Source organism: Haliotis asinina, chromosome 10 (genome assembly GCF_037392515.1).
Source record: "Haliotis asinina isolate JCU_RB_2024 chromosome 10, JCU_Hal_asi_v2, whole genome shotgun sequence".
Classification (NCBI taxonomy): Eukaryota; Metazoa; Mollusca; class Gastropoda; order Lepetellida; family Haliotidae; genus Haliotis; species Haliotis asinina.
The window spans coordinates 48960491-48978224 of record NC_090289.1 but is presented as its reverse complement, the minus strand read 5'-3'; the positions used below and the strand labels follow the sequence as shown (position 1 = coordinate 48978224).

Sequence of the window (17734 nt, the reverse complement as noted above, 5' to 3'; positions counted from 1 at the left end):
GAATGTTCAGACCAGTTGGAAATAAAAAGATTAGAATTGAAAAGGTTTGAAATGGAGAAAGAGTTGGAAATGAAAAAGGTTGAGATGGAGAAGGAAAGAGAAAAAGAAGAAAGGGAATTGAAAAAGTTTGAGATGGAGAAAGAAATAGCGAGAGAAATAGAACTGAAAAAATTGGCAACTGATAGAGAAATTAAGTTGAAAAAACTTGAAAACCCTTCTCATTCCTCAGATTCTTCCACTTTTGACATTGCACGGAATGCTAGTCTTGTACCTCCTTTTAATGAGAAAGAAGTTGACAAATATTTTCTACATTTTGAGAAAGTTGCTGAAAATCTCAAGTGGCCTAAAGAGTCATGGACTATGTTACTGCAAACTGGTTTGAAGGGTAAAGCTCAGGATGCTTATTCAGCTTTGTCAGTACAGCAAAGCTCAGATTATGATTGTGTGAAGAGTACACTTTTGAAAGCTTATGAGTTAGTGCCTGAGGCTTATCGTCAGAAATTCAGAAATGCTCACAAAAGGGACAATGAGACATTTGTAGAGTTTGCTAGAGAAAAGGAAACATTGTTTGATAGGTGGTGTGGGTTAAAGGAAGTCACAGATTTTGATGATTTGAGACAGTGTTGATGGAAGATTTCTAGCAGAGTGTTCATGCTGACCTTAAGACTTATTTGGATGAACAAAAGGTTGATGACTTACATAAGCCAGCAATGTTGGCAGATGATTATTGTTTGACTCACAAGAGTTCTTTTTGGTCTCCGGGTAATACAAAGTTCTCTGGCCTGAAGGGCCTTTCCCCGGTTAAGGCTTCAGGACATGCAGGTTACAGTGGTGTTAGAACAGGTTCAAATTCTAGTGGCAAGCAGTCACATACTTTTCAGTCTAAGCCTAAGACTACCAGTGGTTCTGATCCTGTTTGTGCGTATTGTAAGAAGCCAAGTCATTTGGTGTGTGCATGTTACAAACTCCAGTTTAAAAATCAGGCTACAGGTTCCACAAATGCCTTTGTGTCCATCGCACCTAAGCCTTTCTTTCCAGGTGGTTCTGAGGAGAGTTTTGTCTGTGAGAGTAAGTCTCCAGATTCTGTAGTTCGGAAGGAGTTTTTGCCCTTTGTGTATAAGGGTTCTGTGTCACTTATGGGAAATAATTCTACCCCACGCCCCTTATTATCTTGAGGGATACTGGAGCTCTTCAGTATCTGATTTTGAAGGATATTTTGCCTTTTTGTGATGAGTCTTCAGCTAACTCAGATGTTTTGCTTCAGGGTATAGGTGGCAATTTTTCTGCTCCTCTCCATTTTGTGAATTTGACCTCAGGTCTGTTTTCAGGTGGTGTTCTTGACTCTCTCCCAGTTCCGGGTGTCGATTTTATGGTCGGTAATGATTTTATGGGGCCCAAAGTTGGCGTTGATCCTATTGTCACTGTTTTTCCGGAGAGTTCAGTTAGTACTGAAAAGTTGGAGGATGAATTTCCGGGTATTTTTCCCTCTTGTGCAGTGACTCGTTCAATGTCGAAAGGCATTTCTTCCAAGACTTCTTTGCAGAATGATACCATTTATGATTTGTCAGGTACATTCATGGATCATTCTTTGTGTGAGGTGGAGACAGAGGACTTACCTTCAGAGAGTAGTAGCACTTCAGGACTTCTTGATAAGTCAGATGGTTTGTCAGGTGGTGAACACATTCTTTCCAGAGAGCAGCTTATTAGTGCACAGAGTGAGGATGTTGTAGTGCAGAAGTTGGCTAGCAAGGCTGTTTCTTTTGAGGAGGTTGGCAAGGTTCCAGTTTGTTATTACTACTACAAGGATGGTGTTCTGATGAGGAAATATAGGTCGCCAGATGTTCCTGTGGAGGATGAATGGAAATTGTACCATCAAATTGTGGTACTGAAAGTATTTCGAAAACATGTACTTTCATTGGCACATGAAAGTCCCATGGCAGGTCATTTGGGTGTAAACACAACCCGTGAGAAAATTTTGGCACATTTCTTTTGGCCCAGTTTGAGACATGATGTGGCTGAATTTTGTAAGACCTGTCATGCATGCCAAATTGTTGGAAAACCAAATCAGAAAATTCCTTCCGTTCCCTTGAAACCTATACCGGCTTTTGAGGAACCTTTCAGTAGAGTTATTGTTGATTGTGTTTGTCCACTACCTAAGACTAAGTCTGGTAATCAGTATTTACTCACAATCATGTGTGCTTCTACCAGATTTCCTGAAGCAATTGCGCTTCGTAGGATTGTTGCTCCTGTAATTGTCAAAGCTTTAATCAAGTTTTTCACCTTAGTTGGTTTGCCAGATGTTGTTCAGTCTGATCAGGGCTCAAACTTTATGTCTAAGTTGTTTCAACAAGCTATGTACCAGTTAGGTATTAAGCAATTTAAGTCTAGTGCTTATCATCCAGAGTCACAGGGAGCTTTAGAAAGATTTCATCAAACTTGGAAAAATATGATCAAGACTTATTGTTTTGAGACAGAGAAAGATTGGGATGAGGGTGTGCATTTGTTGTTGTTTGCTGTCAGAGAGTCAGTTCAGGAAAGTTTAGGGTTTAGCCCCTTTGAACTTGTATTTGGTCACAGTGTGCGTGGGCCACTAAAACACTTAAAAGAACAAAGGCTCAATGACAGACCCGAGATCAATCTCTTAGACTATGTGTTTACATTTAGGGATAGACTCTTAAAAGCAAGTGAGTTGGTTAGAAGAAACTTGAAAGTTTCACAAGAAAAAAATTAAGCTTAACTATGACAAAAAGTCAAAAGAGAGAAATTTCACTTGTGGTGAGAAAGTGTTAGTTTTGCTTCCCATTGCTGGTCAGCCACTGAGAGCAAGATATCAAGGTCCATATGTTGTTGACAAAAATGTTAGCGACACAGACTATGTCGTCTTGACACCTGGTCGTCGTAAACAAATGAGATTGTGTCATGTCAACATGATAAAGAAATACCATGACAGGTTAGAAACCAAACATGTCAATTGTATTGCCACACTCTCCCCAGTTTCTGATTGTACTAAAGACAATTGTGAAAATGTTGACAACATTGATGACTGTGTTAGCGATGTGAAGTGTGATGATCTTAGTGATAATGTTTCACCAAAAGTTGAGAAATGTTGATGTGTTGGCTCACCTTGATGAGAAACTATCACATTTATCCCCTGAGCAGAAAGTTCAGATGTCAGATTTGATTTATGAGTTCTCTCACTTATTTCCTGATGTGCCTGGTCGAACTGATGTTGTTAGCCATGATATAGATGTAGGTGATGCTGTGCCTGTAAAACAACACCCTTATCGGAAGAGTCCAGTGAAACGTGAAATTCTACGGAACTAGGTGAAATACATGCTGGACAATGACATTATTGAACCCAGTGACAGTCCGTGGAGTTCACCATGTGTTCTTGTGCCGAAGAGTGGAGGTGGTTAGCGCTGCTGTGCTGACATGAAAGCTGTCAATGCACTCTAACGAACTGACTCGTATCCTATTCCGAGAGTGGACGATTGCATTGATCGCATTGGTCAAGCCAAATATATAACTAAGTTTGACTTACTGAAGGGCTTTTGGCACGGTTCATGCTAAAGTTGAGACAGTTGTACATTTTCCAGTACCTCAATCTAAGAGAGAACTCGTGAGATTCTTGGGTATGGCTGGCTATTACAGAAAGTTTTGTCAAAACTTCTCAGATGTTGTATTTCCACTAACCAACCTTTTTGGGGAAAAGGTAATTTTCCAAAGCCATACTCATGAATTCTCCTGTATTGCAGGCACCAAATTTTGAGAAAGCTTTCAAGTTGCAAATTGATGCAAGTGATGTTGGTGCAGGTGCTGTGCTTATTCAAGAGGACGATTCATTGATTGAAGATCCAGTCTGTTATTTTTGCAAAGAAATTTGACAAGCACCAAAGAAATTATTCTACCATTGAGAAGAAGACATTAGGTCTTTTGTTAGCTTTACAGCATTTTGAAGTGTACCTTGGTACCACCACTTTGCCAATTGAAGTTTTTACTGATCACAATCCCTTGACTTTTCTTCACAAAATGAAGAACAAGAATCAGAGACTTATGAAGTGGAGTTTGACCTTGCAAGGGTTCAATCTTGTGATCAAACACATTAAAGGCAAAGACAATGTTTGTGCTGATGCACTTTCCAGGGTATAAATGTTTGATGACTTGATGATGCTCTATGTATGTATCTGCATTTTGTCGTTGTACTTTTACAAGAAGTTTGCATATTGCTCATATTATTACTTGTCATGTTATTATGTTACTATTGCTATGGTTGTACAACGCTTTTCCTCAAGGGGGAGAGTGTTATGAGTGTGTATTTTCTGTATATGTTTGTTATTAATTAAGTAATAATTATTTTTGGGTCACAACATTTAGTGTTTTTAATGTTAAATATGATGGGTCACATTTCGTGATAATGGGTCACCATTCTACAGTGTTGACGATATTCGTTTGTGCCAGAACTCTCGAGAAATGGCTTTGTAAATATATATAGGGGCTGGTTACCATGCAGAGGGTGACACTCATACTCATTCACATTACCGCCAACGATTGAAATCCCGTCAACGCCTGAATCTACATTATCTGATGTCGCACCGATCGCAGAGTTTACATTCTGCCATTGGTGAGTTATATGCTATATTGTAATTTTGTGACCCACTGACTTAGATTTTGTCTCTCTTGAATTGTACCTGAAATCTGCATTGTTATATTGACTTGTGACTTTGTATACCTTGTTCTCGTGGTATAATAATAATAGAATTTGAACGTAAACAACTTGTCTTTGTTCTGTTTTGCTGGTTTACAAGAGGATTTCTTAAACTGTTGTCACAGTAAATTCTTAACCGTAACAATACATAATATACAATACATATTGTGGGAACATCCATCACTACATTGAGGTGGCTTTACCCTTGTATATAAATTCTTTATCCACAGTACTGCACATTGCTTTACTCATAAACATTCAGTGCCTCGGGTGTTTTTTTACATTTACAATCGACCTTTTAGGACGCTTGTATATCGAATGCATACTAATCTAACTCACCCAAACCTAACCTAACCAAAACCAACACCAACCAATCCTACCCGTACATTTGTTCATTTCCACCATTTCTCGCAAACTTCAATATTCAACATTCATTCAATGATTAAGTATCACACCAGCCTCTAAATGTCACTCAAAATAATTCATGGAATGGATTTTTGGCTTTCAAATATTTTGATGAAATGATCAATCGATTAGAACAACTTTCAGTCCCTCCTGGATTCCGCGGCAAATTTTTCAGAATTCCGCGGCAAATTTAAGCGAATTCTGCACATCCACTTTTCAATATTCTGCAAAACATTCTTCGGTTACAACATTTAAACATTTACAACAAGTCGACAGTACACATCACATCTGGAGCAAGTTTGATGACAAAGCACGTATACCTTTTTCTGTGTTTCAGAATTAAACACTCGCTGAAAGTTATTTTTCTCCTCTCAATCGTAACTTTGATGCAGACGAACAACTTCCGCTTTCTTGCAAACAACTATTTCATACCTAAAAGAAATGTGAAATAATTTCAATGTGCAAAATGATTATTTTGAAAATGTTCTCACAATAAATATGTCAGTCCTTTTTAAGTGTAAATAATCCTACTTTTGACATTATTGTACTTGTCGTTTCGGCTGAGTCAGTTTTCACACAGTTCTTAAAATAAGCAAATTCCGCGGCACAAAAGTGCACGGATTCTGCACGAAAATGCGTTTTCCGCGGACTAGACGTTTTTCTCCATGGCAAGGAAAATTCTGCGATTTTTTCTGCAACCACGGAATCGCGGAATCCAGGAGGGACTGAACAAGCAACAGATATGTGTTTCCTTATCTACAACACTTGTGCAGTCAAATTGTGTACAGTGACCAAACCGAAGTCTTTTAAAACAACTTCATCATGTCACGTCGTATCACAAGTTATGACAGACTGCAAATTTTACAGGGTTGTGTCACTTCAGGACACATCTACACATGCTGAAGGTCCCACGGTAACACTCGACATTGTTATCGCTCCCGTAGAGCAGTAATTTTCTGATCTTCTGATCTTCTTACTCGCTCAGAAGACTGTTCATGTTATCAAGGTGTGTATGAAGGTTCGAAGAGGAGTTACATAAACTTTGAAAACCCGGATCGCTACACACAAACTTGAACTTCAACTTTCATCGATGAATGTGAAAGACTCACAGAATTTCGTGAATGCTGTCATGGCGTCCCGACTTCAAGAAGTGAAAAAAACAGGAGAAAGCTAAGCTTTATCGATGAAAATGATACAAACAATGAAGCAACAAGTTTTAAAAACAGCGAGGTGAGACCTGTGATCAGAATAATACACACGATAAACATTCCAATTGTGAAGCCCCTCTTGCCACTGGCGAGAAAGGACATAGTATGATAGCATCATATCCGAAACGCTAAATTTACAGTACACACAGCTTCATGTTACTTAACAGATACTAAGTATACATTTGTGTTCGTCAACATGTGGCGTGAAGATATACAGTACAATGGATATTTTTTTATTATGTAGAAGTCATAATTACCTGGAATATAGTAGGAAAATGTCAAGAGAAGTGATCACTAATTTATTCTTCCAAAAGCAAACATGGCGGAGACACTTTCCAGCCAATCAGTGGCCTGGGTTTCCATCGATGCAGTTGTCTCAGAGTTGTTTCCCTTAGACCGTTGTCAAAGTGAACAACGTCTCTTAGAATAAATAGTCATATATGTATGTGCCATATTCGCCAGTGACCAAACATGATCATATTCTCATAGATACGCATATGAACACTGTCATACGAAATCTCCCTGAATCAGAGAATGAAAATGTGAACTCAGAGGTGAACGGTAATCAGAGATGGGCTCAAACTTAGACACATACAGGTAGAATGTGCTGAGTGAAGGGTCTCTCATAACAATAGACACCCCGGGGAAATCATTGCTGAGTGTGGTTCACAGGAGGACAAGAAGATTAGACTCGAGGCAAAGAAAATCCTGAGAGAAAGTCGTAACTACAGTAGTGTTTACATCATGAGCGACCAAACCTGGCAACAGCGAGTCTTCGAGTCTCTGAGGCGATGAGTGACAACATCAGGATGCCACGGAGCGGCATGCTGCATAGAGCCGACAAGAGTCGAAGAGACCCCTACAGAAACTACCACTGGCAGAGGGACGATTCGGAGTGGGGCGATCGGGGCTGCAACGACGACAAAGGTGCGAGAAGAAGCAATTCATGCACAGACGACAAAGGAGAAACGCGTGGAAATGTTTAACAACATAGGTCACGTGATGTCACTCATTGCACCAATCAGCAGAGACCACGCCACGGGGTCAGACGTCAGGACAACTAAACAGCCAGTCAACGGTGTGGATAGGTGACATGCGGGTTCTTGAACATGTGTTGACCTCCTTTCTGAAAATCACAAGTTACGTTAAGTTGTGTGTAACAAGGACTGATTCAGTTGTAGTAAAGTACAGTGGAAACTCACTTGGTTGGAGAAGATAAACTTAGTGTAGAAGGGTACCGATGGATTGGACAAAACCGAACTGCTCTACACGTCAACGCAAGACACGGCTCTGGTGGTATGTTAGTAAAAGTGTCAAATTCCATGCCTCCTAAAACCTTCTACTTGGAAATAAGCAATCATACAGCTCTGCTAACTGGGCTGGCCGCTGCTTTTATACTTTGTCCAGTGAAACAGGTCGACCCATTTCAGACTGGTCTCTATTCTCGAGGTGTGTGAGGGGACCAGAGTCTGTGATATTACAGTTCAACAGCGTCGAGTAACTTGTCTACCACTTTATTCATAAGCTTTGTCCAAGGTTGACTGACACTGACTTGAATTTTCCAGTTCTAAAATGAATAATGGTCTGCTTGGCACTCATTTCAGGATACAAACGAGCTGCCGAGCCCTGATGTGTCAAATCTGATGCTGTTGGAGCAGCAATCAGGTGAGATGTTAATGACTTCAGATGTGAAATTGACGATATGTGTCTATCACTACCTCCGAGCGAGGACTTGTTAATCACAGATGTACTACTTTCTTTTAAACAGCTTATCGGGCGGAAATCTTCTGGTTCAGATAAACTGGGTGGTTTTATTTTAAAGGAATGTGGACAGCAGTTAGCACATGTATTTCAAACAAATTTCCAAAATTCACTAAAATCCCATCTCTGTGGAAAACTCCAAACATTGTCCCTGTTCCAAAAATACAACGCCCATCTATTCTTAACGATTACCGCCCTGTAGCACTTACATCTGTTGTCATGAAATGTCTAGAACGTATTGTCTAAAAACATTTGCGTCATAATGTTACACGGCACCTGTGGCGAGCCACCTCCTCGTGGTGGGTGCTGGGTAATGCTAAGAGCTCGCCGACACCCCCGTTGTGGACCCGGGGGGATATTTGGTCCACCAACCCGTTTGCCGTGGGTTGCGGCCCTGTGTCGGTGGAGGACGGGAGTCTGGGGGTTGAGGGCAACGGGGGCCTGTAATCGTGTTCCCTTTGCTCAACACACCCCTTCGACCCTTACTTCACCTAGACGGGAGGTTGAATGGGCCCGATTCAACCAATCGGCTGGTCATGCCAAGCCCTGTGCATAGACTATACATTTATTTATCATTGCATAAGTATGATTTGGAACTGATTTTGATTGATTTGGTCTTGGGTTTAATGTCTAAAACATGTTTGATGTTGAATTATATTGCTTTGAACTTTGCCTAGAGTCTTATGCTAGAAGGCGATGGTTCATGGGCCAATCTGGTAGACTAATTATTTCTAATTCTTCTACTGGAGTATATCATCCGGGTATCCTTGGTGCTGCAAGTTGGAGGCCCACTTGGTTATAGCCTTGTCCTTCTGATACTCCGTGGTGGGTGGGGAGCTCGGATGATGAACCTTCTACACTAACTATGGAATACAAAACCCCCCAAAAGCGAAACAAACGTCAACTGGACAGTGATGATGATGACCAACGAGCTTCTAACTCAACTGAATACTGGCCACGATTTTTAGTTCTTGAGACACTTGACAAGTCACCTTTAAAATTAAACCCGTTTGCAGTGTCAAAAGGTATACAAGGTATTGCAGGTGAAGACCCAAACATCAAACGACTGCGATCAGGCTCTTTGCTCATCGAATGCAGCAGGAAACAACAAACAACAAATTTGATGTCAACACAGCTTTTGGCTGGAATACCGGTTTCGGTATCTCCACATAGAACTATGAACACTAGCAAAGGAATTGTCAGAGACCGGGATCAACTATTTGCAGATATGAGTGAATTAGATATAGCCACAGAATTGAAAGAACAAGGAGTGATTTTTGTGAAACGATTCACAACCCGAAAAAACTCAGAAACTAAACCAACAAACACCTACCTATTCCATTTTTCTTCTCCAACTGCTCCAAAAGCAATTAAAGCAGGATATTGTCATCTCAATGTTGATACTTATATCCCTAACCCGTTGAGATGTTTCAAATGCCAAAGGTATGGTCATGGTGTTACGAACTGCACAAATGCTATTACATGTGCTGACTGCAGCGAAAAAACTCATGTTACTGAAGACCGTGACAGCAACTTTAAAACATGCACCAACTGCTCTGGAACACATTCAGTTTTTTCAAAAGAATGTCCGATCTGGAAACAACAAATGGAAATTAATAAAATCAAATTCACAAGGAATCTTAGTTTTGCTGATGCAAAGAAACTTGTTGTTCACACATCAGAACCAAACGAGTCCTATGCTTCAGTTTCGAGAACATCAACAAAGCAAACTGTAACTTCAACAGTGTCCACTTCATCAACGCAATGCCAAACTAATTTGACATGGGTTGACACTGTTGCACCCGAAATCTACTGTCCTGATCAGTCAACGCAAACTGTTGTATCTACGTCAACAACTGTTAGAGAAGAAGTTCAGTCTCGGCCATCTTCCCAGGAACAATCATCATCACAGCCCATTTCCAAACTTTCCTCTGGGAATAATAGGAAGCAACTACCAAAACAAAAAATCAAACCAATAAATGAGTCTGCAAAAAAATACCATAAGGGCAGAACCTCAAAAGCGGCAGAAAATACAATCCAAATTTATAATAAGTTTGGATCTCTTGAAGATATGGATGTTTCTGACAACATCCGGTGTAGAGCTCGTAGCTTGTCACCCACCAAAAAGACAAGGGGTAGATCCCCAATCAATCCCCCATAGAAACAGTTTCTCCATGTATTGTCCAGTGGAATTGTAGAGGACTAAAAACCAACTTTAATGAATCACAGCTGTTGATTCAGGATTTACAACCATCAACTTTCTGCTTACAGGAAACTTACCTGAAACAGGCAGACAATTTTAACTTACGTCAGTTCATTGGATATCATTCTCTTTCTCCTCCAGGTGATAGGGCCACAGGAGGATCTTCAATCCTTGTAAATCAGAATGTTATACACAGCCCTGTCTCACTTACAACTAATCTTCAAGCCGTTGCAGTGAGACTTACTCTTCATGTTGCCTTCACAGTATGCTCGTTGTATATTCCGCCTTCTTCAACACTTCAACTGTCTGATTTGCAGGCTCTCTATGACCAACTTCCAAAACCCTGTATAATAATGGGCGATCTCAATGGTCATAATCCACTCTGGGGTGGTACACATATAAACACTAAAGGTAAAACACTGGAAGATTTTATTGTCAATACTGATTTGTGTATATGTAATGATGATTCGAGCACATATCTGCATCCTGCAACAGGCACCTACTCTTCTCTGGATCTGTCTCTAGCAGACTCCAATCTACTTAATGAATTTGAATGGTCAGTCGATGACCTCTGTGGAAGTGACCATTTTCCTACTATACTAAAATCTGTCACTCCATCTGCTGTTCCTTCATCATCAAGGCGGAATTTTAAAAAAGCTAACTGGGCTTTTTATGAAACACTGTGTGCTGAAAAACTTAAACCTCAACGTTTTATTGACGTTCCCGATGCTATTAAGTGCTTTTCTGATGAATTGCACTCCATAGCTGATGAGTGTATTCCAGAGTCCTCTGCAGTTCCACACATAAGAAAACCATGGTTCAACGATGAATGCAAACGAGCTAGAAAGGCAAGGAAAAAAGCAGAAAATTATTTCCGTCGCCATCCTATGGTGCATAATTTAAATAAATTTAAAATTTTAAACGCTAAAGCACGGCGTACTTTTAAACAGAACAAACGCCAGTCTTGGCAAAATTATGTATCCAAAATAAATTCTCGGACACCCATGTCCAAGGTATGGAACATGGTCCAGAAAATTAAAGGTAAAGGTACTAAATCTACTATCCATCATCTTAAACATGGAGATCAATTACTTACTGATAAATCAGATATTGCGAATAAACTGGGCAAAACCCTCGCTAAACATTCTTCCTCTCCTAATTATACACCTAAATTTCAGCAGTATCAAAAGCAACAAGAAAAGAAAACTATTAATTTCAATTCTGATAATGGGGAAGACTATAATGAAACGTTTTCCATTCATGAACTCCATACTGCTCTTGATCAAGCTCATGACACTGCTACTGGAGCTGATACATCATCAACTCCTGAAGCATTTACCAGAATCCTGTTTAGAGACGCTCTTATCAATTTTTGATGATATTTGGACTTCCGGGAAATTTCCTTCTTCATGGCGTGATGCCATAGTAGTACCAATACCTAAACCTGGACGTGATCACACGGATCCGTCCAATTATCGTCCGATTTCACTAACTAGCTGTGTTTGCAAGACCATGGAACGCATGATAAATAATCGACTTGTTTGGTACTTGGAAACTAATAACCTCACAACCACAGATACAATGTGGTTTCCGTAAAAATAGAAGTACTGTCGATCACTTAGTGCGTTTAGAATCATTTGTTAAAAACGCACTAATTCATACACAACATGCTGTGTCTATCTTTTTTGATCTAAAAAAAGCATGACACAACCTGGAAATATGGCATTTTGAGAGATTTACATGATTTCGGTTTGCGAGGTCGTTTGCCTCAATTCATAGCAAACTTTTTAAATGACAGACAATTTCAAGTCCGCGAGGGTTCTACCCTGTCTGATCATTACAATCAGGATCAGGGTGTTCCACAAGGCAGTATGTTGTCAGTCACACTTTTTAGTATCAAGATAAATAGTTTGTCAAAAGTTTTAAACGATTCAATTGATGGATCGTTATTTGTGGATGATTTTAATATTTCTTGTCGTGGTAAAAATATGCATACTATTGAACGGCAACTGCAGCTGTGCTTAAATAAAATAAATAAATGGTGTCTAGAAAACGGCTTTAAATTTTCTAATTGTATACACTTTTGTAGAAAATATAAACCGCATAAAAATCCTGAACTGTTTCTAAATGGATCTCCCATAAAAGTCGTAAAGGCGGCAAAGTTCTTGGGAATAATTTTTGACTCGCATTTAACGTTTCTACCACATATCAAATCCCTCAAAACTAAATGCCTGAAGGCACTTGACTTGTTGAAAGTCGTTTCAAATTCTAAGTGGGGAGGGGATCAAGCTACCCTCCTGCAGCTTTATCGATCACTGATCCGGTCAAAACTTGATTATGGCTCCATTGTATATGGTGGAGCCTCTAAAAGCAACCTAAAACTTTTAGATTCTGTTCACCACCAAGGTCTAAGACTTTGTCTTGGTTCATTTCGAACTTCACCTGTTGACAGCCTGTACGTTGAGGCTGATGAGCCATCTCTTGAGCAGCGACGTGTAAAACTAGCTTTACAGTATGTAACAAAATTATATTCCAGTGAGTCAAACCCTGCATATAACTGTGTTTTCAGTTCTCTGTATGAGGATGTATACAAAAAGAAATCTTCTCTTGTTCCGCCTCTTGGTTTAAGAATTAAACCCTTTCTTTCTTCAGCCGGCATTGAGCTGGAATATATAGCTCCTTCACGTCTTCTTTCTTTTCCTCCTTGGCAATTGGTTCGACCACAGGTTGACCTAACCTTAACTACATTTTAAAAATCAGAAACGAATGAATTACAGTATAAACAAGAATATAATCAATTGAAACATAAATATAACAACTATAAATCCTTATTTACAGATGGGTCCAAGGACGGTGGCGCAGTGGCTTGTGCTACTGTCATTGGATCCAGAACAATATCTTCTAGGTTACCAGATAATAGTTCTATTTTTAAAGCAGAAGCTAACGCCATATTAACAGCTCTTAAATATATTCAAAGACACCCTAAACGTAAACAATATATAATCTATTCAGATTCCCTTTCTTGTCTTCAGGCGATTAAAAATTTATCATGTAAACATCCACTTTTAATTGACATTATTGAATTGTATAATAATCTTGCTACTGGCCAATACGACATCGTCTTCTGTTGGTTACCCAGCCATGTAGGCATTTCAGGGAACACAATTGCCGATTTTGCTGCCAAGGCAGCACTCAACAAATCTGTGACACCACTTCTTATTCCATACTCAGATTACAAAGCGAACGTTAGAACTGATATACGTGATCTGATGCAAAAGAAGTGGGACACCCAAGTAGGTATAAATAAATTACATGAAATAAAACCGTATATTGGTTACACCTACTTGGGCTGTCAGTCCAGATTTGAAGAGGTCATTATGCGACGATGTCGTATTGGTCACACCAGATATACGCATAAATACCTTTTGAAAGGTGAGGATCCTCTATTTTGCATCCCTTGTGATGAAAGAATCACGGTGAAGCATGTCTTGCTTGACTGCGTGGAATATTCCATCACAAGGGATACCTATTTTAAATCACGTAGTATGAAGGACCTTTTTACTAATATCAGTTCTCATTTAATTATTGGATTTTTAAAAGAATTAGATTTATTAAATGAATTGTAAATAGATAATTTTTTATTATCGGAAGTTTAAATTGGTAACTGTGCTTGTTAGTGGCTGTATCCTCAAAGGGGGTTGAAGTACTGTAAAACTATTGTCCTCCTGAGAGGGTACGTAAGTCCACAAATATTCAAAGTAAATTCAAACTTTCCATGTTTTTAATCGTAGAATAAGTGTCTTTTTACTGAATGGCTAGACTTCCCGAATTGCTGACGCCTGGGGGGATGATCTAAATCCATCTAGGGTCCATGCAGGTAGCCAAGGTACTGTAAGTCCCCATGGTCCCTAGTATGGTGATCTACCTTCAGTTGTTAGCACCCATTTTTATCTTGTATTGTCCTCTATAGATAAATTGTTTTAGATATAGTTACTAGTTTTATCTTCTACTCTGTGATATTCTAGTTGTTTTACTGTCCTTCGTTGACAGGTTTTATAATAGGCATATATTTCATTTCAGAATTAAATGTTCTCGTCACGATATGGCTGAGATACTGCCGATGTGACGTTAAATGTTAACTCACTCACTCACTCACTCACTCACTCATAATGTTACACACTTGTTAGATCCCCTTCAGTTTGCGTACAAACCTGGGCGTGGTACTGATGATGCTACACCGACTCTCCTACACAATGTTTTATCTCATCTGGAAAAGGGCAGTAGCTTTGTTTGATTACTCTTTGTTGTTTTCTCCTCGGCATGTAACACAATACAACCACATTTACTTTTGTCTAAATTGTCAAGTATGGGTGTTCACTCTTTTATCATCAAGTAGCTCAAAGATTTTATTGTTGGTCGGAGTCAGGTTGTATCTGTTAATGACACTTGATCAAATGTTATATATACATCTGCTGGTACTCCACAAGGCTGTGTACTTTCGCCAATTTTATTCACATTATATACAAATCATTGTTTTAGTACCTCCAGTGATGTTTTTACAGTCAAATTTGCAGATGATGCAGCACTATGTCTTATTTCACGTTCATTAAACCTTCTAACGGCATGAAATTTTAAACTTTATAAATTGGTTTTAAATCTGATTTTAAACACTAAAAAGACAAAAGAAATTATTATTGATTTCAGAAAGAAAAAATCAAGTTTAACGTCGCTTTTTATTAATGGTGAAGAAACTGAAATTGTGGACAGCCACAAATATCTTGGCACAGTAATTGACTCAAAATTATCGTTTTACGGAAAACACTAATCGCATTTACAAAAAAGGACAACAGCGGCTGTATTTCTTACGCCAGTTGAGGACGTTTTCCATCGACAACACTTCAATGCGAGCCTTTTACCAAACCTTTGTGCAAAGTATTTTAACTTATAACTTCATATGCTGGTTCCAAAGCCTGTCGGCGCAAAACAAAAACAAACTTTTCAAAATTGTTAATACCGCCAGCAAAATTCCTTTAGCACCTCTTAGCTTATTTTTCGAACGGCAAGTACTTAAAAAAAGTGAGAAAAAATATGAATGATTCCGGCCATTGTCTACATTATAAATTTGAATTTTTTCCTTCTTTTTTTTCCGTCAGTCTTTCGTACCAACTAATATCAAATTTTACAACGAGCAGCCTTATAAAGTTTTTCTTCTAGCATTGTTTCCGCACTTACGTACCGGGTGTATTTTAATACTTCATTTCTTATTTATATAGCTGTGTATTGTCGTTTGTCTGCGTTCCTACCTAATTGTTATTTGTATTCATAATCTGTTAACTTATACAATGTACAACAAATTTCCCTCGGGATAATAAAGGATTATCGTATCTTATCTTATCTAGATGGAAGCTCCTGTAGCGTCCTTTATCTCAACGTCCAATGTCCATCGAAGAAGCGAGTGGTCCAGTTTTACCACGATTGGAAACAAAGGTGAAATCATTTGAAGCACCACATCGACCATTTAACATACAGTAATTTACGTTAATTAAAAAGCCAATAGTCATATGTCCATGTGAATTCACAGTATTGTCTATGGCGTTTCTGTCTGGTAAAATGTCCACACCTTCAAAGTAGTCTAGTAACTGACCGCATCTGACATTATAGTCACCACACGTGTGCCATACCTGGATGGTGATATTCATGTACCTGTCTTAGGTGTCAAAGAAATTAACAGCATCCACCTGTCAGGTAGAATTTTAAGGGGTGAGGTAACACACACATGCCAGCATAACACTCTTTGAATTATTTTTGTCCATTATTTTTATCCATAAAATACCTTCATGAACATTGTCTATAACATTTTCATTAAAATCATAATATAGTTCCCTCTCATTGAAAAGCCAATCCCACCAGAGCCGTGTCTTGCGTTGACGTGTAGAGCAGTTCGGTTTTGTCCAATCCATCGGTACCCTTCTACACTAAGTTTATCTTCTCCAACCAAGTGAGTTTCCTCTGTACTTTACTACAACTGAATCAGTCCTTGTTACACACAACTTAACGTAACTTGTGATTTTCAGAAAGGAGGTCAACACATGTTCAAGAACCCGCATGTCACCTATCCACACCGTTGACTGGCTGTTTAGTTGTCCTGACGTCTGACCCCGTGGCGTGGTCTCTGCTGATTGGTGCAATGAGTGACATCACGTGACCTATGTTGTTAAACATTTCCACGCGTTTCTCCTTTGTCGTCTGTGCATGAATTGCTTCTTCTCGCACCTTTGTCGTCGTTGCAGCCCCGATCGCCCCACTCCGAATCGTCCCTCTGCCAGTGGTAGTTTCTGTAGCGGTCTCTCCTGTGCATGTTGTCGTTTCGACTCTTGTCGGCTCTATGCAGCATGCCGCTCCGTGGCATCCTGATGTTGTCACTCATCGCCTCAGAGACTCGAAGACTCGCTGTTGCCAGGTTTGGTCGCTCATGATGTAAACACTACTGTAGTTACGACTTTCTCTCAGGATTTTCTTTGCCTCGAGTCTAATCTTCTTGTCCTCCCGTGAACCACATTCAGCAATGATTTCCCCGGGGTGTCTGTTGTTATGAGAGACCCTTCACTCAGCACATTCTACCTGTATGTGTCTAAGTTTGAGCCCATCTCTGATTACCGTTCACCTCTGAGTTCACATTTTCATTTCTGTTTCAGGGAAGTTTCGTATGACAGTGTTCATATGCGTATCTATGAGAATATGATCATGTTTGGTCACTGGCGAATGTGGCACATACATATATGACTATTTATTCTAAGAGACGTTTTCACTTTGAAAACGGTCTAACGGAAGTAAGTCTGATAGTCACATTGATATAAATTTACTTGGCCATAGTCTAACTCTGAGACAACTGCATCGATGGAAATTCAGGCCACTGATTGGCTGGAAAGTGTCTCCGCCATGTTTGCTTTTGGAAGAATAAATTAGTGATCACTTCTCTTGACATTTTCCCACATTGAAATTATTTCACGTTTCTTTTAGGTATACAATTGTTGTTTGCAAGAAACCGGAAGTTGTTTGTCTGCATCAAAGTTACGATTGAGAGGAGAAAAATAACTTTCAGCGAGTTTTTAATTCTGAAACACGGAAAAGGGTGTGGGTGCTTTGTCATCAAACTTGCTCAAGATGTGATGTGTACTGTTGACTTAACTTTATATCTGTGTTTGAGTTTGAGAATTAAACCATGAAAGTCTGTATAATGTTTTTTGGGTTTTTTTCAAATGTTGTAACCGCAGAATGTTTTGCAGAATATTGAAAAATGGAGTGCAGAATTTGCTTAAATTTGCCGCGGAATTCTGAAACATTTGCCGCGGAATCCAGGAGGGACTGCCTGTTGTTCTAATCGATTGATCATTTCATCAAAATATTTGAAAGCCAAAAATTCATTCCATAAATTACTTTGAGTGACATTTA

At 39.3% G+C, this 17734-nt stretch overlaps 1 long non-coding RNA gene across 1 annotated transcript; it reads left to right on the top strand.

Moving 5' to 3' along the window:
- The first annotated feature begins 7731 nt into the window (after positions 1 to 7731).
- On the top strand, positions 7732 to 17447 carry LOC137298546 (uncharacterized). The gene is made up of 3 exons (XR_010957754.1): positions 7732 to 7983; positions 15682 to 15769; positions 16357 to 17447. It is a non-coding gene; the product is annotated as an uncharacterized lncRNA (long non-coding RNA).
- The last annotated feature ends 287 nt before the right edge of the window (positions 17448 to 17734 follow it).